Source organism: Lutjanus erythropterus, chromosome 17 (assembly GCF_056507025.1).
Source record: "Lutjanus erythropterus isolate fLutEry1 chromosome 17, fLutEry1.hap2, whole genome shotgun sequence".
In the NCBI taxonomy this organism is placed as follows: Eukaryota; Metazoa; Chordata; class Actinopteri; order Lutjaniformes; family Lutjanidae; genus Lutjanus; species Lutjanus erythropterus.
The window spans coordinates 18,376,075-18,400,459 of record NC_139333.1 but is presented as its reverse complement, the minus strand read 5'-3'; the positions used below and the strand labels follow the sequence as shown (position 1 = coordinate 18,400,459).

Sequence of the window (24,385 nt, the reverse complement as noted above, 5' to 3'; positions counted from 1 at the left end):
TTGCAAGCAAAGCCATCTTGAGCAGACAGTCATGACACCAAAGCATCTGAGAAGCAGCGTGTCAAAGTATCTTTTGTTCTACACCATAAAGGGCCAACTTACTAACAAAGCTGTTAGCTGACTATGTTCAAAGCAGCTGTCTTGCTCCACAACAACAAATCTGTGGAGTCACCTGCCAGCTTGTCACCAAAGTAAGGTGAGATGTTGTTTGAAGGGTGTAATGTATAGTTAGTAAAATAAGGAAAATAATATGTGTAGCAACATTTGAATTAATTTGAACAAGTTGCACGTCATTTCAAATTTATTTTGAACTTGATTTTTGGAAAAAGTGAGATCCCTATAATATGAGAAAGATCACAGCCAGGCAGGCTGCTGTTTCCTCCCGAGCAGATGAGCCAAAACCAAGCACTGCCCAAGTCACAGTACGTCACCCACCAGCTCCACACTTTCATTGGAACTGCTCTGATTGCAAACAAACAAGATGGCGACCTCCATAGTGCCAGACTCATACTTCTTTGGATCAGAACACGATAGCAGACTTGTTCTGGGTTTTAGCATCAGCTACACTCACATACCTTGTTCCTTCTCCACGCGTGCATGATCCTAAAACACCTTTTGCTTCCAGTCATGGATCTGTCCCCACTACCTAGCAACTGCTGTTCACATACCACCTGAATGTCACAGGCAAACCCCAAAGACAGTCAACTTGTCCAACAACACAGCACAGCACCTTACCCCCCTCCTGCTCGCCAGACAGGAACAGCCCAGACCAGACCACAACAAAAACGAAGGAGAGCCCACCTTTTGTTTACTATTCTCAAAGGTGGATCACGGGCCAGGCCTGGTAAGGGATTGTGACAGAGGTGATGTCTAAATTAATCATTCATGCTCTTTCACATGGGCTACAGTAACAGCCCTGAAATATTAATGACAGCTGCAGAATAAATTTGATTCCCTTTTCTCTCTGATTATAATCCACAGGCGCGCTCACACACACATGTTTATTTATGCCCTGGAGATGAGGTATGGGGTCACTATCAGGAGTTTGTCTGCACACATAGACACACACACACACACACACTCCTTCCCTCTCCCTCTTGCCACTTGCACTTGTGTACCACCTCATTGTTTTGGAATATGTACATATTTTTCACGTGTGGTGGGCGAGTGGGCTATACATTATACATTATATGCTTGTACCGTCTAGGTATGATATACTGTATGAATACTGTGCAGCTGGCAGGCAGGGTTTTTTGTTTGTTATTTTAATTAGGTGAGGGGCTTATTTTGGACTTTTTTTTTTTTTTTGGAGAGCATGACCTGAGTGGAGAAGAGAGGGTGTAGGATGTGTTGCGGTGTTCTCATCTCTTGGTGGAAATTCAACTTACTGTCTTCAGGTAATCTGACTTGCAAACTGAGACATGCCTCTGTTCAGGTCAGGCCACTTTTGGATTTAGTAACTCCACTATTTGGGTCCTTTTGGAACAGTTTCAAACAATAAACTGAACTAGCAAATGCTTTAAGCAATTTAAAATGTCTTGTAAGCCATAAACATTATTGAATACTGTTTATGACACATCCTTAGAATGGGGATGTATGTACACTCAAGAAAAATAAAAATGCAAAAGGACACTCTAAAATGTACAGCTTTATCATTAAAAAATCTATTACTCTACTCTAATCTATTAATCTTTTTGAACTATGATTTCTGTAGCCCTCTGTGAATTAACCACTTTTTTTCTCAGTAGGGCAAAGTCATGGCCTGCCCTAATCTGCCTCTGATTGGCCAATACTCACTGGGACTCATGCATGACTGTTTTCTTATTTTTCTCTTATATTCGTCCTCAAACAAAGCAGTAAGTAAGTACGTAAGAAAATCTTGGCTGCAATCTTGAAATGTGTGCTGACAGCCAAATCTGGTCTAACCTGAGTTTGTTGATGAATCACATTTGGTCTTAAATTTGATGCACGTGCCAGGAACTTTGCAGTTAGCACATGGAAACGCCCCAGTAAATCCATATACGGGCCACAAGTGCCGTGCAAACCACAAACCAGTAAGCCACTGACATTTGACAGGTGAGAACCCTAAGAACCCTAAGAACAATTGGGAAATATAAAAGTGTTGATGAATGCCGCAGAAAGATCTTAAATTGCTTGCACAAACAAGATCAAATCTTTGTATGTGAACAGTTCATGCATGAGGCACATTGCCTTTTTTGGGCTGGTTAGGATAAGAACATCAGGATAAGCTGATCAGCTGCAGAGTAGAGTGGATCACGACATTTCCTCCTGTGAAACAAATTTGATATCTGTAGCCTTATATGAAGTAGCCAACTCCTGTGCTTAATTAAAGTCAAGATAAATTTTAGATATCTTAGAGTGGCCTTTTATTTTGGCTCGTTCAAGGCACAACTGTGCGATAATCATGCTGTTTAATCAGCTCCTCTATATGATACATTTTTTAGTTCAACTTGTGAAAAATGAAAGCAAAATCAAAAGTGTGCATTTCTATTTTTGTTGAGTATAGTAGCTAAAAGTCAGCAGTCAAAATGACCCCTTCCTTAGCTGCGACCACTTGACAACTCTGCAGCAGAGTGAAGGTTGTCATGAAATGTCTTCGGATTTTGTTTTTCCCCATCTTAGACATCACTGCTGCAAACCTAACTCGCAGCAACATAACCTGGGCTCAGTGCACAGATAACTATCAGCTGTTTATGTCTCAACATGTCATTGGAGATCTCCGTCTCTCTCTGTCACCTCCTTGTATACCTCCTTCCCTCTGTTCGCCCCTTACTTCCTCTTCCGTAATGAGGAATAAAGAATGAGCCAGTATAGAAACCCAAGCTATTTCTCAAAAAAATCCAAGTTTGTCATGGTCCTAGCAAGAATAAAAACAGACTGCATTCCCACCAAAATTCATTCTAGACATTAAAATATAGGTGCTTATTAGGTCAGGATGTCTCAGAAAAGGTTTGATTGAGCTTTGAGTTAGTTTTGCTGGTGAGTCTTGGCCTTGGTAGTATTTTTCTTTTATCACTAACTTTGTAGAACCACTTATGTAAAAAGTTTCCCAGTAGGTTTGCTTTTATCCCTGTTGTTTGTCTCCCTCCGCCCATATTTGGACAATTAAACAAGCGATGGGCGTAATTACAGATCATTAGGTTGTCATCTCTCCTTGTCTGTCAACTCCCCAAGTTTTCTCGTTTAAATTAATCACAGTGAGCTTATGTTGTCATCAGGCCTTGTCCATGTATCAAAAATTATTTTGCTGCTATTTAGAGTTAAAAGTAAAAGACGAGTTTTAGGTCAAGATCTGGTTTTGTGCATTTGGCATCCGTTCCCGTGGGTTAATTTTTCATTTCTGTCATTTGTTAGAGCCACCAGAGGCATTCACACTGTTTTGAATTGGTTTCTAAGCCAGTGCAGGTGCTTCTCTTCATGACACCATATGGACATCGATTTTTAGCTCGCAAGGCTGTCAGGTAATTTCAGGCTAATCTATTTTAATAAAATGTTCTGGCAGTGATGTGTGTTATATTATGTCATGCCCTGTGGAGTTACGCTCAGTCATGTGTTTATGTTTATATTACGGCTATGTTTAACTAAGATGTCGTGTGTCATATAATCTGTTTTTTCCTGTCTATTTTGGTTGTGTTTAGCCTTGTCTGGCTGAGCCACACTGTGCTTGCCACTCTGACATGACAGCGGGCCACGACGTCATGCTCTGTTTGAGGTAGAAAATATCAGTCAAGAGATGTTTGCTTTCTTTTTGTCTGTGCAAGCAGGCATGCACACAATTTCACATGTCTGATGGAGTGTATGTGAGCATTCTGTACATGAATATTTGCGCGTCGATGTGTGTATTTGTATATTTGTGTGTGTGATCCTAATGATGCCTTCCTCCTCTACTCTATTGGGCTGTCAGCACGGTGCTGGTGACTGTCACACACACCGGCCCCCCTCCAAATCTTGCTGAGATAGGTCATTTTTCAGTGTCAGGACAGACGATTCACGGTGGCACCAGATAGATCCGGGACACGGTGGACTCATTATTCTCTGTTTGCATGTGTCTGCTTCATACAGAAATACAAGTCGACATGTACAGAAGGCTTGAGCTGAAAACCTATAGCACTTCTCAGTGCTTTGTTACCATTAGCCTAATCAAACTGCATTGCTGTGTATCTCAGGTGCAGTACAAGTGTGAGAGAACTATCCAGCTCTTCACACAAATAAACAGCTGTATGTTCTTGATTTTTTTTTTCTGCTGCTTTATGGATTTTAACACAGAAATCTGACAGAAATTCAAAAATGTATACCCTCTAAACAAATGTAACACTGTTTTAGTTATTAGCAGTGTGGGAGATATAGTCTTAGTGGGAAGGATGAATATATAGGGGATCCCAGAAGAGTTGAATCCTTCAACTTCTAATATTTATTTTGTTCTATTTTTTGTTTTTCCTCTGGCTTCTTTTTGCCCGTCCTCCTCCTCCTCTCTTCTCCCACATCATGGGTTTTTACACCTCTGCTTTGGCGACAGCCATGGGTGGAGGATTATATATTTGGGTTGTCCGTCCGTTCGTCCGTCCCATTCTTGTAAACATCTCAAGAACCAGGGAGGGGATTTCATCAAATTTGGTACAAATGTCCATATGGACTCATGGATGAACTGATTAGAATTTGGTGATCAGAGGTCAAAGTTTAAGGTCACTGTGACCTCAAGATGATTCTATTCTTCGGGAACACCTGGAGGGAATTTCTTCAAATGTGGCATGAATGTCCATTGGACACAAGGATGAACAGATATGATTTTGTTGGTCAAAGGTGAAAGTTTTAGGTCACTGTGATGTCATGACTAGAGCTGCAATGATTAATCGATTATTAATTGACTATTTAATTTAACACCAACTATTTGGATAGTTAATTAATCACTACTGACTGTCCCACAATGCCTCAAGAATTTCTTCAAACTAAGTTAAAACATCCATTTGGACTTAAGAATGAACTGTTTAATGTGAAAGGTCAAGGTCAATGCGGCCTTAGAAAACACATTCTTGTACATAACTCAAAGTGCTGATTATCACAAAGTTTCACACAAATGTCTAAGCGGATAAAATTATGAAATTATGACATTTTATATCCAAAAAGTCAGGCTGTGTCACTGTGACATCATAATGTTCTGCAAACACACTTGAAGCTCTCTATCAGTCCTCTGTAAAAAATAGTTTCTGCGTGAAACCAGCCCATGTTTCTCACTGGAATCATACATGTTAACACTGATACCTTAAACCATGGTGGTAATTCTACTTTTTTAAAGTTAGCTTACATATCCCTAACCAAAAGTCCCATTACTCTTTATCCATTTGTCTCTTTAAACATCTCTCACCCTCACCAGCCTTCCTTACTCTTTCTCTTCTCCCTCCCTTCCCTTTCGACAGGGTGGGTAGACATGTGGCAGTGTGGGGTAGGTGGATGGGGTCAAGGCCTGTGCCCCAGGAGCGTGGTATTTTAATCTGGGCTATTTGTAATGACAGGCCTCCTATGAGCGCAGAGGAGTGGCAGGTTGAGAGGCTCTGACAGGTTCTAATCGCTGTCAGGAAAAGTAGCTGAAGAATGTGCCAGCTACACCCCCTCCTCTTCCTGTCCTCTCCTGTAGCTGTTGTTCTCTGCTGTCTCTGTGTCTCTGTCTGTGCTCCTTTTGACTTGTATCTCTCAAAGGTGAGTGAAGGATCTTTGTCTCTTCCTATTTTGTTTTCTCTTTCCGTCTTTCTTTATTTTGGCTTGCGTCCAGGAACAACTACCTGCCTGTGTAATTCCTTCGTCTTTCCTCCCACTCCCCTCTGTGTTCCCCCCTCATAGACCCCACCTCCTCTTTTCCACTACTGTGGACAGTTGTTGACATTCCTTGGGCATAAAGTCTCTGTCTGTCCTGGTGTGTCCCATGGTCATTGGCAACCTGCCCAGTTTAGTGTCTTTGCCAAAGCAAAGTGGGCAATATATGATAAATGAAAGGATGAAAAAGTTATAGTTCACTTTTCTTGTTCATACTATAACAGTTTGATTGATCTCTATTCAGATTAAATGTCGTAGTCATGTCCTAGGCTGTAGTTACAAGGTGTTCCTCAATGTCAAACTTGTAGAATATTGTAAAATAGACCCAATAAAATAATAAAGATAATATAATAATAACAAGCTTTTTTTCTAGCACCATGCACACAAGATATGCGTAAGAAGCTTTAATGTAGCTTTACATCAAGCTAGACATAGAATGAACATAAAAACAGGGGTAGAATGCCATAATTACTGTAAAATAAGATGGAAAATCAAATCCATTAAGTAAAAATAATAAAATAAGATGAAATAGAATACATTAAAGAAGCGCAGCAAAGCATAAGTGTGATATAAGGTGCAAATGGGAGTTTCAGGCTTGTATCAGGAAAGTCATAATTGGTTGATGGCTAAAGTAAAGGCACAGTTAATGAAGGCTGCATATCAGCTGTTGCTGGGAACTTCCAGTAAATCAGCAGCAGCTGATGGCAGTGTTCTTGATGGCAAATAGTTAACAAGGGAAAATAGGCACCAATTTGATAACTGTCATTGGCTTAATACTGAGCAAATAGTAAAACCAAAAAAAAAAAACAACTCTTCAGTATAAAAGTTAACCTGAAAGTAAAAATGACAGTATCGGAAATGAAAACAATACTTACTTATAATTATGAAACCATAATTTGCATTAATCTTTACATTAAATCGAGTACAATAATTTATTCTGTACTACCATACATGAGAAATGAGGGAACTAAAGAGCTGGGGTTGCATTTAAATAAAATGCAAATTTCTGGTTGTCATTGCCATTAATAGGAGCTTCAGTCTGTATTCAAGATGACTGTCTTAAAATGCATCTCTGGCTGCAGGTCACATTAAAATCACAGCAGCATTGTGTCTAGGCTGTGGATGACTTAAAGCCGGAGTGTAACCTAAATTCCATGTTTTGTGGTTAACCACAGATGAATGAGCAGTTCTCTGAAAAATCTGAAAAATCAAATACAAATAAAGATGAAAACCTATAAAGTTGGTTAAGAAACTTAAGGTACAAAATGAATAACTATGTGATGGTGTGTCCTCTGCACTGCTGTATTCTTAATGGTTTCATTTTGTATTTGACCCATTTGACTCACCGCTCTGTTGAGACATTTTCAGTGAGAGTGCTGCAGCAGATATTTTTCATTCTGAGGATCTCAGCTCTTTTTTTTATACTATGTTCATATTTCAAGTTTGTTTGTCACAGTGCTGCTAATGAAAGGGCATATATAGGCTGACACACAATAGAGAAAGACCTCTACACTCAATGACTGAACCATCAGCAAAAAAAGAGTCAAAATACAAATGTAAAAGTGCCTCAAAGAAAAACAAGATGGCCAATAGAAGTTTTCAGGTTCAACACAAACTTGCTGCTCTGCCTCTCTTCTCCTTTGGCACAGGACAAGGGTGGCCAGGCTTTGCCCAGGTGCCGTCTGTGCCATTGGCGCTAAAGCGAGGAGAAGCTGGCACACTTTGGGCATGGCTGCGGCCCCTTCTTCCTCAAAGGCTTGCCTCGTCTCCCTTCTTTCCCCTCACGGTCCCTGCTGCTCCATAGCCCAGGGAGCTCATTAGGCCAGACTTCCTCTTCATTTAATCCATTTTTCATAGCCTAAAAAACAGTCCCTGATCTTAAAAATCCTGGCTAATTTAAGCCTGGATGTTGGGGAAAAGAGTAAAAATATCATGAAAAAAGCAGGCCCGTGCATGCTTTTTCATATTTCTGATGTCAAAATTAAATGTTTTTATAGAGTAGCGCTACAGCCAGAATGGAAAGCTGCAGAACCAGCACTAATGTGAACAGTTCTTGAACAGAGTTTTAGACCCCAATAGGCAGCATCCTATTCCATCCACTTCCTTGTCTGTTGTCTGTAGGTCTTGTGGGAGACCAATGTGTTAACTTGGCCTAATGAAAACATTGGTAATAACATGCTCCCTCTCCGTGTTCCTTTAATTATGTATCTCCGACTGGATACCAGAAGGCCCCTGTAGGCTTCCAGCTCCACTTGTTGTGGAAGTGAAGTTTCATTTGTAACTCGGATCCTGGTGGGGAGGATCTTTACAGAGAAACTAACGCGCTTTCTCGTTCTTTCTCTCACGGTTGTTCTCTCCCTGAAACTCCCTTGCTCTCTCTTCAACATCATGTTATTCCTATCTATCTCAGTTACTTATTGATCAAGAGAAACTTTATATAAATATAGCTTCTTTTAAAAACACGACCAAGTATTAGGTTTTCCAACGTCTGTGGAGACGCTACTATACATAAGATATTTGCGGTCTCCACTTCTTCATTGTGCTTTTCTACGGTTCACATTATATCCACATAAACACCACCAAGTTAACATCCTTAAAAGTTGTCCAAGGCTTTGTCCTTTATCTCTCTGTACGAGGACAAAGCTTTTTTTCTTCCCTCTTCCAGGAAACCATCACAGCATTAATATACCTCCCAGGTATAAAGTGTTGATGAGTGCCTGTCTCCTCAGGCTGACACTTATTTCACCAAAGGTCTCGGAGCGGAGGGGGGAGGAACACTGAGGGAAGAGAGGAAAAAAGAGCTGCTTGCATACCCAGCCAACGGATGTGGCGGAATTGTTAAGCAGTCTCGGCTGCCCTCTCGTTAGCCTCCGAGATGCCTGGTGACAGAGGTGAAGCAGCGAAAGTTGCGGTGTGTTGAGGAGGGGAGGGTCACCGCCCCTAAGGGTACCATGGCATGGCCGTGCCAGGCCAGGACCCTGTGCCACTGTCTCCGGTGCCTCCTCTGTCAGCACGCCCTCTGCCCCAGGCCACTGCGGAGAGGGCACATGGGGGGCTGTCACGCGTCGGCCTCAATTACAATCAGGGGACGGAGCATGCAAAGGCTGCCCACTGTCTCGGATCATATTGCAGTTGTAATAGCTGGACTGTATCATATCTCCCATGCTGGTGATGTTTGCTGGAGATGTACTGCCAATGGGTTTTCAGTTTCTTTTGTTAGCCCATCATTGACAAACATACAGAATCTTACATATGCATCTAAAAATCTATTAATAGTTGTTCCTAATTGACATTTTATTTTAAATACCCAGTGTTGTGTTAACCCCTTTAACCCTATGACTGAAAGAGATTTTACTAAATAAAAACACGTGGACACCTTGGGATACATTTCATTAGCCAAATGACACAGATTTGATGCACTTGAATGTTAATTTTAATTTAAGTTGTCAAAGAAAAATTATTCTATTAGACGAAGTTCGCTTGGGTCCTTATCTATAGGTTCCACATGAAACAAAACCAACGACCTAAAATTAAAGCTGTCAAACTTAGTGTGTTAATTTCAAATGTATGCCAAAAATGTTCTCAGGCAGACTAACAGTATAAAACGAAACAGTAGTTTCATAAAATTGACTTGTATATTCAAGTTAAAGGTTCCCTGTGCAGTTTTCTTTTTAAACAAAACTTATGTTATGTTTCTCACTACAGTGTATGTCTGTGTCCTTGAGGTCTAACAAACACGTAGAATGTATAGTCTTCCTCATGAAAAACTGTTTTTATGATGTAACTGATGAAGCATAGTATCCAGTATATAGTATAGCCACCATTGTTTGTTCAAGACGAGTCCTTTCCAAGAAAGGCACTTGATAAACTGCTTATACACTTTTCTGGACATAGAATAGATTATAAGTGAATTTCAACATGGAATCCTTCAGAAATACATACATATAATTATTTTTTAATATAATTTTATTTCAGTTGTATTCAGTTTGAAATTTTTAAAAAACAACTACATAATTTTGTAGGCCAGCTTATATTATATTATATTATATTATATTATATTATATTATATTATATTATATTATATTATATTTTTGACATTTTTCACAGGCCAGAGGGAGGAGGGGTGTGAGCTAGAAATAACTATTAACAGTGACAAGTGCCACCTGCTGGTCTGTCCAAAAATGTTGCTACCAAATGTAAACAGCTCATGATTGCTCCTTTGTGACTTTGTTTGTGAGACTACTTGGTTGTACTCTTGTGCTCTTAATATTCTTAAAACCGTATCTTCTCTTCTGACGAGCTGCAGAGCTGTTGCACACTCATGTGATGTGTATTTATGGGGCAGAGGTGCACGAACAGTACATTAATGTGTTCTGTGATGTGGATAGATCTCGTAGCATCATGAATACTCTGTCACAGTAAATATATTGAAAGCATTAGAGTTGTTGTTGGTCATATTTTCTTTTGGTTGCCTGGCTGTGAGGACCTCATGCTGATTTGCACAGAGGACCCACATACTTATGTGAGGAATCAGCATATTAGTATTAGTTTCTCACTATAGGGTGTTGTAACCATGTCTGGCTGCTGCTGTTCCTGTCAGTCATGACAGGGTCGCATACCATCATCCTGCCCCTGAAGAGAAAATGACACCTGGCTAAAAGAACCACTGTGTGTAAAGGAAATGTTGTCCCACCTCCTGGTGGCCAACCTGTCTAAGCAACATTATGGTAAGATTAGCTTTGCCAGATGGCATACATTATTCATGAGAGGAACATAAAATGTATCTAAGGTTGTGTTATTACAGACTTGATGACTCTCTCTGTGCATCTTTCTTTTTTCTCTCCGGTGAAGCTGGCCCCATCAGCATACCGTAAAAATCCACAGGGAGCCGCGCCAATCGTAGAAACTCTCCTCTACCCTATTGTCACCTTCATCGGCAAACTTCAAAAACACAAAAAAGCAATTTTGTTCAGCGGAAACAATGACAATGTGTATTGCTCAGTTATAGATTAAAAGCGAATGACTTTCTTTAAAAGAAAGAGTCCAAGACAAAAGAGAGCGACAGGCAGGGGAAGGTTAAAAAAAGGGCCAGCTACTGAGTTGACAATTGAGTTATAATATCATGTCCTTTATGAATAATTAATTTGATGGTGCCGAGGTCCCTTAGAAGGTAGATTAAATTAGTTCTGCCATGTCTTAAAACTTAGATATGCTTCATTAGTGTGGAAGATGGTGGCAGGCGTGTTAGGTATTCAGTTAAGCCTGTTTCAGTTCATGATGAGGAACAGGAGACACCTTGTCGCCCCGGCAGGAGTGCATAGAGTTATATTACATTTATATGAGTTAACAAATTCAGGAATGTTTTGTTGTTCCCTCTGTCTGCTGGTCAGTAGGTGCTGGATATTCTGTATTAAACTCGTCTTTGTGTATCAGCTTTTGGATTTCAAATAATGCAATATGCAGGCCGATGTGTTTTGTAGAACATCCGTATTAAAGCTTGAGGTCACCTTTAACCTAAAATGTTAAATAAAGAAATGCAGAGTTCTTCATTTTAGTCAGAAAAGGCAATTTTGCTTGTTAAAATCTGTAGTTTCTTTTTTAACACTTTGCAGTGTTGTAATGCCATTCTCACTGAAGTCGCATCTATTGTATTTCACTTTCATATTGTATGGAAGGCCTTGTACTCGATTGAATCTCCGTCAACTTTCTAGGTCGAGGTTTTCAATGAGAATACCTAAAGAACTGAATTATGCAAAGCTGCTGGCTGGAAATGACTGTTGTAAAGGGACAATGTAAAGTAAGCACAAATAAATAGTGTATACTGTACGCCAGAGCTTTGACATGCCCTGACATGTCGTGCCATGTTGTGTGTGGTCATAGTGGAAGCTGACAATAATCTGCCTTCAACTCTGTGGCCCCGGTCATTGTTAAATGAGGCGCATGATGTGTCTCTCTTTTGTGAGTCCCCTCTGTGCCTCGTATTCCCCCTATAATAGCAGTATTATTTTCCTTTTAGCAGAGCAGGGAAGTGTGATGTTATTACCCTAAAGTAAAACACAAACTTCTGTTTGTGCTGTCAGTCTGAGCAGACACAATGACACAGTGTTCTCATAACAGGCTCCAACTGTTGCTTGGTCAAAAGAAACTGTCCAAGCACCTTAGATTTGTTGAGCATTTTATATTCAGCTCTCCAATACGTGACAAATAAAGGATGAGTATTTTATTGTCACATCTCTATCGCCAAGAGAGTTGAACGAGCCTTTCTTAAGTTAAAGAAAAAATAATGGTTCTTACAAACTGAATCTTCTATTATGTAGTTTTTGCTATCTTTCCTATCAGTTGTGGTTACTCAACACTTATCTCCTGACATTGGGGGATGTGGAAACACAAATCTTTTTTTTAAAGGGATTCTCAGTGTAAGCCATTTATTTGAACCACTTATTTGGACATGACAATCAAGGAAAATGCAGCTAAACTTTCCTTTACAGTTGTATGCTGGAAATAGTAGATTGCAAAGGTGCATAGCTCATTACAACTTACATGTTGAGGTGACAGTGGTGAAAGTGGGGAGGGGGGCATAAAAAAAATCTTCAAAAACTGTTTACATCCTTCTGGGATCTGCACTCAAGGTAGATTGTGCTAACAGTATTAAGCAGGATAGATTAAATAAAAAAACAAACAAACTAGTCTTGTTTTAACATCAGCACTTTCCAAAGAAACTAATACTACTAATATTAAGTAGTTATTTTAGAGTATTTGACCCTGAACATGTATTGTCACCAATGGTGGCCCTGTCAGAGGTTCTGATTGGATCGCCAGCTGGGGAAATGGCCATTCCCGAGATTCAGAAAAGATGTATTGGAATCCCTAGACCGATGTTGAGATGTGGTCCTTTTCCCAAGAATGTACTGTTAAATTTGCTCAGTTTACACAGTTTATTGATGCAGAATTTTTTTTCTCTTGTAAAGTCATGATTCAATAGTTTCTATTAAAGCAAAAGCAAACTTGGTAAATTATTTGATTTGATTTGATTTGATTTGATGGTAAATGCAGTCAATTAAAGCAATGAATTCCTCAGTGTGTATTATATTGACCAAGAAAGTTGAGCGGCTTGCTCCTGTCTGATACAATTCTAACAAATTTCCGTATGAGTACTGGTCTGATGCCAGTATGTTTATTAAAAAAAGGAAAAAAAATCACCATCATCATCCTGATTTTACTCATTTTTTCAACAGAAAATAAAAACAATTTGACGCGAAAATTATGATTCCCACTAATCATGAATTACCACAATATTTGGCCAAATAATTGCAGTATGATTCTTTTTTTTTTTTTTTTTTTTACCATATCATGACAGCTGTCGGCTAATAACCCTCTATGGATGTTGTATGATTGCTATCATTGTTGCATGGCCTGGCTCAGATAAAAAAAAAAAAACTGGTGTAAGAGATGCTGCTGGGAGGTACCAAGGTTCTGTATCAGGGCTAATCAATTGTGTGGTATCGGATTGGTGCATAGACTGTCTTACTTGCTGATAATAATACAGGCATTTTAGGCAGTGTGGGAGGCATTTTCCAATACTGGTATCGGTATTGGAACAATCCTGCTTGTATCACCACCCTGGCCTATAGCTATTACTCTGTTGGCCCAAACATAGCGTCAGGTGACAAAAACACCCCCTGGCTATCCAGAAGTGGAGATTAGAAATCCAAGCTGAAACTGTCTGTAGTTCCTCCTTAACACCAAATACATCACTGCGACAGCGCTGGTGCCAAAAGAACAACAGATTTTGCAACAGGAGAACTCAGCTTTTCAGTCAAGGAAGTTATTGCTTCAACTAACTGGACTTCCACATGAAAAGTGGCAAACTTCCCCTTTAATTGATCTGTTGAATGTTAAAAGAAAAGTGTTTGTAAAGTAGGCTTTATGTTCCAAAATCTAATTTCACTGCAAAGAGATGAAGCAGAACAGATGTAACCAGGAAACTACTTACAATACTAATTGGAACCGAGAACATGAGCTTCATTCAGAGATTGAACTGGCCTCTGTGGGGCAACCTGTCACTCTTCAGCCAGCTTCAACACCAGCTCTCTCCTTTTTTGCTGTGTTTTGGGCGCCCTTCCTCGGCTCATGAGTATTAATGAATTCAAAGTTTGAGGAAAATAATCTTTAAGTGTTTCCAACTGTCAGATCCTGTCAGTGCAACCACTTCTAATGGCCTGCGCCTTCCATTCAGGCTAATGTTTGATGTCTCGCTTTCATGCCCTCCTTTTTCTCCATTGCTAAATTGCTGCCGACAGTCCTGTGTCCCCACAGATTGTTTGTTTGTTTTCGACCACGCTTGTTTTACATATCATCGACGTAACGAGGATTCATTTAGCGAGCTGTTAATGGGGGAAGGGAGGGAGTGGTCCATTGCTTTCTTATATTCAAATAGGATGTGATCACGAGTCAGGTAGCAATCTGTTGTAGCGCCGAATGTGCTAAGGAACATGTAGGACTTTTGAGAACCTCCAAAGCGATGCCAAATCTTTTCTAAAAGTAGCACAGATTTTTCATGTCTAAACCACTTGACAGGGAACAGCTGGGCAGGAACAGTCGGGCTGCGTGAGGCGTCACATCCTCGTCAGTTTGAACAGGCATGGTGATCAAGCGTTGATCAAGACAGTCTCGAGGCTCCTTTGTGTGTGCTTCACTCAGTGTTTGCATCAGTTCTAACTTTAACTCTCAGAACAGTAGGGGCTGGGTGGGGGTGAATCCAACAAGCACATTTAACAAGTTATTTCATTCATTTAGCAACAAAAACCTATTATCAGTAGGTGTTGAGAAGTGCTAAATACTCCTAGCACTCCTCGCACTCTGAAGAAAAATAGAGGGAGGCTCCCAACAGGCCTTGTCAAAACATGCAAATGAGCTTGACGCCAAGTCCGATTTTGACAAACATAATTAAGGTGTTCCAATTCGGGACATGTTAATAAAGAAGACTGCAGGCCTCCCCCAGGTCTTCACTAATCATAAAGCCTTAAAGCTTTGTGTGCGGTGTGTGTGTGTAATTGTGTGTGTTGGTGTGTGTATTTTCTCTCCCCCATCTCCCGTTTTATTGGATAATGAACTGTTGTAGAGTGTTAGATCTCCTTTCGCAGTCTTTCGCTGAGTTTGAGGAGATAGGCAGGGAAGAGCTGCCCGAGGTGTGGTGTTGTACAGATAATTAAAAGGCAAGAAATTTGTGTTTCGCTCTTTGATCTGCCTGTCAACGTTCTGATTAGAGACGTAAAAGCCTTTAATCAACAGTAATGTGATGATTAACGCTCCTAAACTGTTGAAAACGAACCAGAGGAACGTCAAGTTTTCTCTTTCTTCTTCCCCTCCTCCTCCATATATCTCTCCCAGCGTCCATTTCCGACAAACTGGCAAACTTTTCTCCTCAGTCAGTTCCGGCAGGGGCTGTTAAATCAGATGTTGTGTTTGATTAGGACCAACTGACATGTTGTTTTCTCCCACATTTAAGTCTCTGTAGTCTTGGCATCATTGGGAGAGCTCGAATTTGCTCAATGCCTTTGTCTTCCAAATCCAACAGAATGTGCTTCTGTTTAATTTTTCCTTTGCCAAAGTCTTTTGTATAACTTTGACCTTCAGCTTAGATACTGGCTTAGATATGGTCATTATGTTATTACAATGCCCATATGCTGTGGCACCATCATTTATGCAGCTACTCAGCTGATAATAAGATCAAATTATTTAAGTTGCCAGCGAAAGCACTCAAACTTTGGTTTTATTATTTAGGCTGAATAAAGTTTAATGTAGTGTTTGTTATTTTTTTTATTCATGTACTATTTATTTTTTATATTTTAGTTGTAATGTGGGCAGCGCAATTGTGTGACACAAATGTCAGCACGATGAATAATGCATACACAAATTAGCTCATTCGGATATGAGTTTTAATTCATCACTTCATACATTTTTTACGATTTTGACCAAGTTTAATCAACACATGAAAAAATCATTTTCCCACCACTGGAAATGGAATTAATAAGTCCGCTCTGATTGAGCTCCACAATTGACCAATTGGGATACACATAGAATAGGTGTATAGGCTGACCAGTCGTCTGTAGAAATTCCTTGGTTTTTAATTGAGGACCTCAGAAAGCAATGCTCCTGCCCACACATTGTTGCATGTGGGGCAATCACAGCAAGCACCCAAGTCCATTAGTTTTCATTTGGATGGTTCAGTAAGACTGGTTGATTAAGTCCAAGCAATTTGCTTGTAGGAACCCTCATTCTGCACTCACCCCTCCTGCTTCACAGCCCTCTGCCACCAGCAGGGTTGTCGTTCAGGTTAATTTAATCTGGTTTGTTAGAAATTTTTAACACAATAGCTTTGTGGCTGTCTAGATGCCTTAGCACACATAAGGAGTTTTCTGTACTGTAGTTTATTATGGCATAACTTTGCATATGAATGTTCTTAGACACCTGACTATTGGTAATTACATTTACAGTAAATATTTTGTTTAGTAACCCATAGAAAACAAGGTAATATATGAGTGGCTGTGTCAGCTGTGTCCACGGGGACATGTAGGTATGGGTAATTTCATAAATGTAAAACAAACTATTCCTTTCCAAGCCTCATCAATTTTCATTGAATGAGGGTGAAGGGGACTTTGCTGTTTAAAAGAAATGTAAATCTGGTGATCTGAGAATTTGACTTTGAGGCTTAGGTTAAGGGAAAAGAGGAGGGGGAGCTCAAATAGAAGGAAAATGCAGCTTTCAATTCTCTCCACCTCGGTTCAGCTTTAAACAAATGGTTCTATTACCAGCTGCTCTCCTGCAGGCCCGGTCATTTATACCCATTAAACTTGCGTCTTATCACCCATAAGACGCTCTTACGTCTCTCCATCCACCAATTGTCTATAATCAGCCATTTAAAACAGCGGCGGAAATTTCTTTTGCGCCTTGCTTCGGTCTGACGGACAGGCAAACGAGCCGGGAGGGAGGAGGGACGGGGGAGGAGAGAGGGATATTTTCTATGGAATGATGAATAGGCCAAGTTGAGTGGCTGACTAACAGAGATCTGTCTTAATCAGAAGTGATTTGTCAGAACAGGAGCTCTGCGGGGTCAGGGCGCAGGCGATGAATAAAACAGAGCCTGGCGGAGTGAAGAAAGGCCCCAGAAATCCACCCTGACTGCCCACCACCACTCATGCACATGCAAAGGGAAGCGCCGATGCATGGACTAAGTCAGGATGGACTATTATGGACCAGCTTCTCCATGCCCAGAATATTACTTGTTTTGGGCTTTTTTAATTCTTGTTAGAATGTGCTTCACCTTCTCTATAAGTTCACTGTTCCAAAACCACCTATACAGCATGCTCTTAAAGAGGAATCAGTGTGAGAGGGAACAGGAGAGTTTGGATTTTTTTAAGTTGGATATATAAAGTACTTATCCATAGTAGGTATGATGGTTGGCACATCCCTAGCAGCAGCCCCAGTGAAGGAAGCTTAGCTATGTACTGCTGTGGATGGACAAGGTGTCTGCAGCATCTCAAAAAGTCTACAATCCAACAATGTAAATGGCTTGAAACATGATTTTGAGAGGTCTTAAAATTCATGGGATTAATGAAATTCATGTTACTGTCCTAAAGTAACATTGTTAAGTCTTGCTTTTAAATGTGTTTTGGGGAAAGGTTTGTCTTGATCATGTATAACTACAAAACAGAAGCAACAAACTGCTAAAAGCCTCATACTTTTTTGCCAGTGTGGTCATGAAATAGGTCTTAAACTGCATTTAGAATGGTCTTAAAGGAGAAATATGTAAGTCCCTAGTGTTCAAAAACAAGCACTGCAGTTCAAATGGTGAGTTGGAGCCATAGATGGTATATTAAAAAGCTTGAAGCCCTGTTTAATACACAATCCATGGTTGAAGTGAGTTGTTTCCCCCATCCCTTCCTCCCCAGACTCGAGAAAGCCCAGGCAGATGACTCTGCAGGATATACTGCAGGGGCACAAAACAAGTGCAACATTATACTTAAACACTGACAAGCAGTGACAAGTGTCGATGCAAAGCTAAGCCCCTTATTCTGAAAACAAAAACCCTGCTCTGCAAATATACACTCTGGTCATCGAGTTGAGTGACTGCCTGCCAGACTCCATTAACATATTGCTCAATTTAACTATAAACATCTTCTCCTTCTGAAAGATTATTGATGATTTCTTATAGCTCATAAACAGACACAAACTCATTTGGCGAACATTCAGCATTTACCTCTAATAAATGTGAAACAGGAAAGTAGAAGTTTTGGCCCAGAATGAATTAGATTATTCCTTTAAAAAGTCTGAGATTTAACTTGTAGAAACTTCTTGAAACCCTGGACAGACAAAAAGTCCACAGAAATAAAATAAATATCAGTTCAACTGTACACCATATTTAGAATATTATCACTGTTTTACCTTGCTGTCAGACAGCCTTTTCTGATGAGAAACTACCATTATAGGAGCCAAATATCAATCTCAACCACACTCCTTTGGCAAACAGTCATCTTACTTTGCGGAGTTGCTCATCTACTGCTACCTTGGTCGGTGAGTTTGCTCTTGTTATTTTGTGATTTTGGTGAATCTGAACTCTTTACAGCACTAAAGTGTTTAGACTCTTGAGGAACAGGCCAGCGCCTCACCTGCTGTGTAAGTTCACATCCCAAAACCACCCATACAGTGTGCTGTTAAAGAGGAATCTATGCTAAACACAGTGGAAAAATCCCAATTTTTAAGACAATCTCTCTGACTTTTAAATCCTTTATTGCCCATCCTGCGAAGTAAGAGTTTCTGACTAACATGCGATAGAGTTTGTTATTATTATAAGTAACCTGTCATAACGCCGCTGAGCCCCTGGATGCTACATGCCCCCCCTGTGACCTAGCACTTGGCACCTCTTTATTTTGAGCTATAGCTCAGTGCGAAGGCGCTAGCCTCATGGCCTGTGGGCTCAGCATTACAAATACATCCCTGTGTGGGTACAACTTTGATGGAGGTGATGAAAGTGTGTCACCAGGCAGTTGTAGACTTGAGAAGTCCTTAAAAAAAAAAGCTTCTCTGGAAGTGTACAAAGACAGGTAACTTTATTCACCTGGGAGTCGCAGGCATATAAGTTGACTGCTGCACTGTGTGTGTGTGAGTGGTAGAGAGAGCTTGAGAGAGAGAGAAAACGTATGGTCTTACATTTATCAGGCTCCTCCTTACTTCCCCTCAACCCTCCCACGGGTTTCCATACCCCGTTTGTTGGAGTGTGTGGCTTGCGTCCGGATACAAGTGTGTGTGGTAACCTTCAAAAAGTGGTCTCAACTGCTTAATGAAAAGGAGCTGTGCTGAGCCTCAGAGCACACCACTGTCAGGTCTTGTACCCTTTCAGCTCTGGGGACGAAGGGAGCAAGGCAAAAAAAAAAAAACGCAACAGAGAGAGAGAGAAAGAGAGAGAGACAGAACCCTCAGACAGTGTCTAACTGCTCTGAAACAGCTCCTGTAAAATAGATGATGTCTCCAATTAAATGTGTCCATGGACTGGAGAAAGTTGAAGGCTGTGGAGGTTTGGATGTTACCGGAATCGGCTCCCTGAGCTGTATTGTCCTGAGCCAGGCTGGGCAGACATGGGCAGTTTATGGTATTTACATTTTACACAGAATTATACTGGAAATGATGACTTGAGTCTCTTCTTCACAATCTTCACAATTCATTATATTAATTTCAGTCTTTTTTTACTCAATTTTCAAATGAAATACCAATATAAAACACAATATGGCATTAAAGATACTACACAGCTTTCAACATGGTGATTAAAATCTGAGTTTAATATAAAGTTGTAAACAGAAGCTAAAAGATAACATGATCATGAAATATCACTTTTCAAATATTCACAAATTGCATAGTTTATAATACGTCGCCTGGGGAAGAGCCACATTAAGTTACTTGTGCGGTCAGCTTAGTTGCCGACATAATGCTATGGGTTTGTTCACATAGGACAGATCCACTCATCAGTGAGGTCCTGTGAAGTTTGGAAAGAAGAAGTAAGAGGACATTAAACACCACAATATCTACGATTTACTTGAGAAATAGATTGTGGAAGCCTCAAGTCAAGATCTGTCTAAATTGACTTATTGATTAATCAAGCATTTTTTGTTTTGTAAAATGTCAGACAGTAGTGAAAAATCCCCCAAACAGTTTCTTTATTTCTAAGCTGATTTCATGTACCCAAATATGTTATTAGGAAAGCACAAATAAGGTGATGGAAAGAAGATATTTCCTCTATCCGAATTTGCTCTTTATTATTCTGAAAAAGTCCGCTTCTTGATTACCTCTGACATAAAAAAATCTGCATCTACCTTAACTGATCACTGATTTAATGCACCTAGATTATCCCTTCAACTAAAGGATATGTTTATATACTTGATCTTTACTGTAGAGTTTCTATTTAGATAGAATCTTTCGATCTATAAAACATTTCTTTCAGTTTCTGATTTGCCAATATCCCTCAGCTAAAGGGGATGTGGTTGAAGGGCTTCAGACAGGTCAAAAACACAGTTTAGCTAAAATATAAAGAGAAACTTGAGAAGTACAGTATGAGGATGTGGAAATATTTACTTATATGACAATATTAAATAATTTAAGTGATTTGCAGGCGCAAAAATTGCATTGCCAATGAATATTAGGTGAGAAAATAAAACATTTGTACAATTAAAATGACAGCTGGTTTAAATCACGCCCACCTCTGGTCCTCTGTTCAAACACAGAGACAGACAATTTTGTTCTTTGAACAGATACAGATACAAATAATGAGGTCTCTATGCACCTCAAAGATATACAGTTCACAATTAAGAAGAAAAGCAGCCTCATCCTCCTAATTAAATAAGTTTCAACTGGGGATTTTATTTGCCTCTTTTGCTTTAGAAATAGTCCAAACCATTAATCAATTTTTGTCTGTTGATCGACTAATTGTTGCAGCTCTATTCAAGAGTAAGTTCACATAAAAATGTTTCACTCCAACTCTGTTTGGCTTGTTTTATTGTGCTTGTTCTAGTGTTACAAATTACATTACCACATACACTAGTAAAGTTAATTGTCCAGTAAATATATTTTCCGTCCACCTTGTCATTATTAGCAAAATGGCGAAGCGTTGGGCTGAGATTAAATCGAACTGGACTGAGCCATGTCAATAGTATGTCTATTAATTCCTGATTCAGACGTTATTTCCCCCTCAATCTAATTTATGCCTTCAACCTTCCTATACTAATTCTTTTCTACAGTTACATTAGAGGAATGAGTTAAATTAAGGCTCTGTGGTGCTGGTGTGAGTGTAATGTAATGGAATAATGGGCTTGTTAAATGGACCTTGGGGGATGGGGATCTTTAACAAGTGAGTCAGAGCAAGGCCTCTGGGCCAGGGTTATTTAAATTGTTAATAGCTGTTTAAACAGGAGGGGAATATTTTATACACTAACGAGCAACAAGTCAGGGGCATTAACGGTAAATTATTTCTCCATCCTGATTTGTTTTTACCGACTGTGTATTTTTAATTTTGAAGAATCTTTTTTTTTTTTTTTTTTTTTTTTTAATAGCCCACATTTTTGTCCTGGTATATTTGTTTTGATTTTGTGCAGTTAAAGATTTTGTATAAACTTGAATATGTGATGTTAAAATTGCAGAATCTTGTGCAACACCATGTAAATTAAGGTCAGGGATTACAAAAACATGACATGAGCTGATAATATTACTGGAGGGAATGTTTTCACTGTATCCTTTTACATGTGTTGACAGTTTTGGGGTGGAGACCATGTCCACATGATGATGATGATGATGATGATGAAATAGTATATCACATTATGGGACTTGTCTGTTACTTGAGGAACCTTTCGTTATTCATCTTCACTAGATTTTTTTTTTGTTTTAACTCAATATTTTGCACAATTTCTTGCCCAGTAAGTTCCCCCCCCCCCCCCCCCCCCCCCCCCCCAGTATCTAATGACGTTTTACACAGACCACTGGACAGCAGGACTTAAATAAGATGAATGGAAATGTAGATAAATGCCAGAGAATGAACAATCCAAGGAAAGATACATGATAAAGACAATAAACACTGCACATTCCCTCAGGAGGTGTTGTGTAAGCTCTCTAATGGCTCAGTGTGATGGGGGAAACCCAGACAGGAATGATGAGAGATTTTAGAGGACTGGGGAGAGACCATAACGGCTGTGCAGCCAGAGAAAATGTTTATCTTAACAAGCCATGATGAAACTTTTTTTAGTCAGCTGATGTCATGTCTTGAACGTCATACAATTTGTTTTTCTGCAATTATGATCACTATTATCATTATTATTATTATTGTTATTAGCCTGAAGGAGATCATGTAATTTCTTGCGTGCGTGTGTGTGCATGTGTGTGTGTTAGTGAGTGATTAACCGACCTGAAGTTTGTCTGCACCCAGTTTCGACACTACTGGACTAATCAGTCTAGTTTTTTATGGACGTTCATGACTGTAAAACCCTGTGTTTTTTTAAATTTTCTATCGCTCCACCCGGCAACAGGTGTTATGTTTTCAGGTCATACTCTTCTCGTAAACGTGATTTCTCAAGAACACCTTGAGGACCCCACTTACCATATTTTTGGCCATAATTTAGGTATTCATTTGCTAATTGCGACAAAATTACAAGCAAAAATCTAATCGAATAAAATGATGATGTGATGCCATTTATATCCAAAAGGTCAAAGGTCAGCTTCACTGTGACATCATAATGTTCAGCTCTTTACTCCTCTGTAAAAATAGTCTTTAATTGAAGACAGCATGTTTCCTACTATTAATTATTCACATGTTAATATAGCAGTGTCTTTTATTGTATGCCTTCAGTATTTTCATTGCATATATTATATGAGTTTGGACAGACATATATGTAAACAGCGGGGCTGTCTTCAGTGTCATTGTGCCATTATATTGATTATTATTAGTGTTATCATTTTTATTGGCAAGAATTAGTTTCCCATCTTGTGTAATGTCTCTGCGCTGGCATTTCTGCTCGAGGGAATGTGCTCTTTTCTCTAAAGAGTGTAGAAAGGTCTTTCACTTGATAAAGGTTGTGCAATGTAGCTCTTTTCTAGCTGTGATTACAAAAATGTTATTTAAACATATAACTAACTGTAACTATAAAGAAATGTTTGCAACTAATTTTATTCAGCAGCTGTTACATTAATCAAGGGCAACCTTTCACATGTGTGCTATCTGGGTTATCCCTCAGAACAGAAAACATGCAGAGGTGGATGCCCTATTGAAAACCTTGGTGTCATATCATTCTTTAAATACCAGTACCAGTATCATGCTCAGCCTACAACTGACAGTAACCTGAATCCACTGTGGTTCCATTCTTGTTCACTGAAAGACATCTTATTGCCGAGGCTATAACATCATATCTTTTTTTGTGTTTCTTTTTAACTAAACAATCAAGAAAACAATGACTGTCTGGCAAAACATACCTTACCAGAATGTGTGTAGTGCTTCAGCTAAGGCCTTGTCTTTTACTACCTCATCCATCTTTTTGCACATCGCAAACCAATAATGCACTTGCCGTCAAAAAAAACTGCAGTCGTTGTCACACTCATTTATTTGAAAAAAAAAAGCCACAGCCCTGACAGAGATGGATAGATGTGCTTATTTGTCTCTTTAACAGAAGATTTCAGCTACAACTCCCTTCCTGTTTATCCCTTGTTCTTCTCCAATGGCGACGGGGGAGGGCTTGTATTTTTATGGTTATTAATACCTGCACTCAGTCTTTTAATCTGCCCTATTTGTCACATGTGACTGTCTGACTGCACTGTTTAATCTGGGTATCCTTCAATCTGTCTCGTCCCAGATTAGAAATTAATGAAGGCAGGAAGAGACACGTTTGAGTCAGTTACAGTGTAGGGGGGTAAAAAGGGACGGGATGAATGGGAGACGAATGTCGTTCATTTGACAGTGCTTTCTCTTTTTTCTACTTTTCCCTGATCCCCTTTCTCTGTCTCTCCCTCTCTATCTTTCTCTCTATTTCTCTCTGTCTCTCTTCTCTTGTTTAGCTGCCAGATGTAGCCCATTTTTGCACTGCTCCCCCCCAAACAGGCGCTCAGCACGTGGGCCCTTTGGTGTGCGGCACCTGTGTAGTGTAATACAGTCAGCAACTGCGTTGTTTATTCCGGATTTGTTTGGTGCGCTTGAAAGCCTGTCTTTGATCCATGCAAAGATTCTTCACTTCTTTTCCTTTTTTTTCCCTGATTCATCGTCTACCTCCCTCATTTTTAAACGTTAATGCTGTAGCAGTATGGTTACATTGATGGCAGCAGTGGGGTTTTTTTTTGGTGGAGGGGGGGCTTATTTGGTCTATCTTTTTTTTTTTTTCTTTTCTCGTTCTCAACCCAAGGGACAGGAAAATGACAGTGACCAGTGACAAGCTTGTCAGGTGCCTTGTCGGGGATGTTTTATAACTGTGCGTTAATGTGTTTACATCTACAACTGACGAGAGGCATTTAAAAAAAGAGTGCCTTAATGAAT

General features: G+C 39.7%; 1 protein-coding gene across 4 annotated transcripts in view; it reads left to right on the top strand.

Annotated features, from left to right (window-relative positions):
• vti1a (vesicle transport through interaction with t-SNAREs 1A) overlaps positions 1 to 24,385 on the top strand; it is a 156,134-nt gene that overhangs the window by 75,262 nt on the left and 56,487 nt on the right. The window lies entirely within an intron of this gene.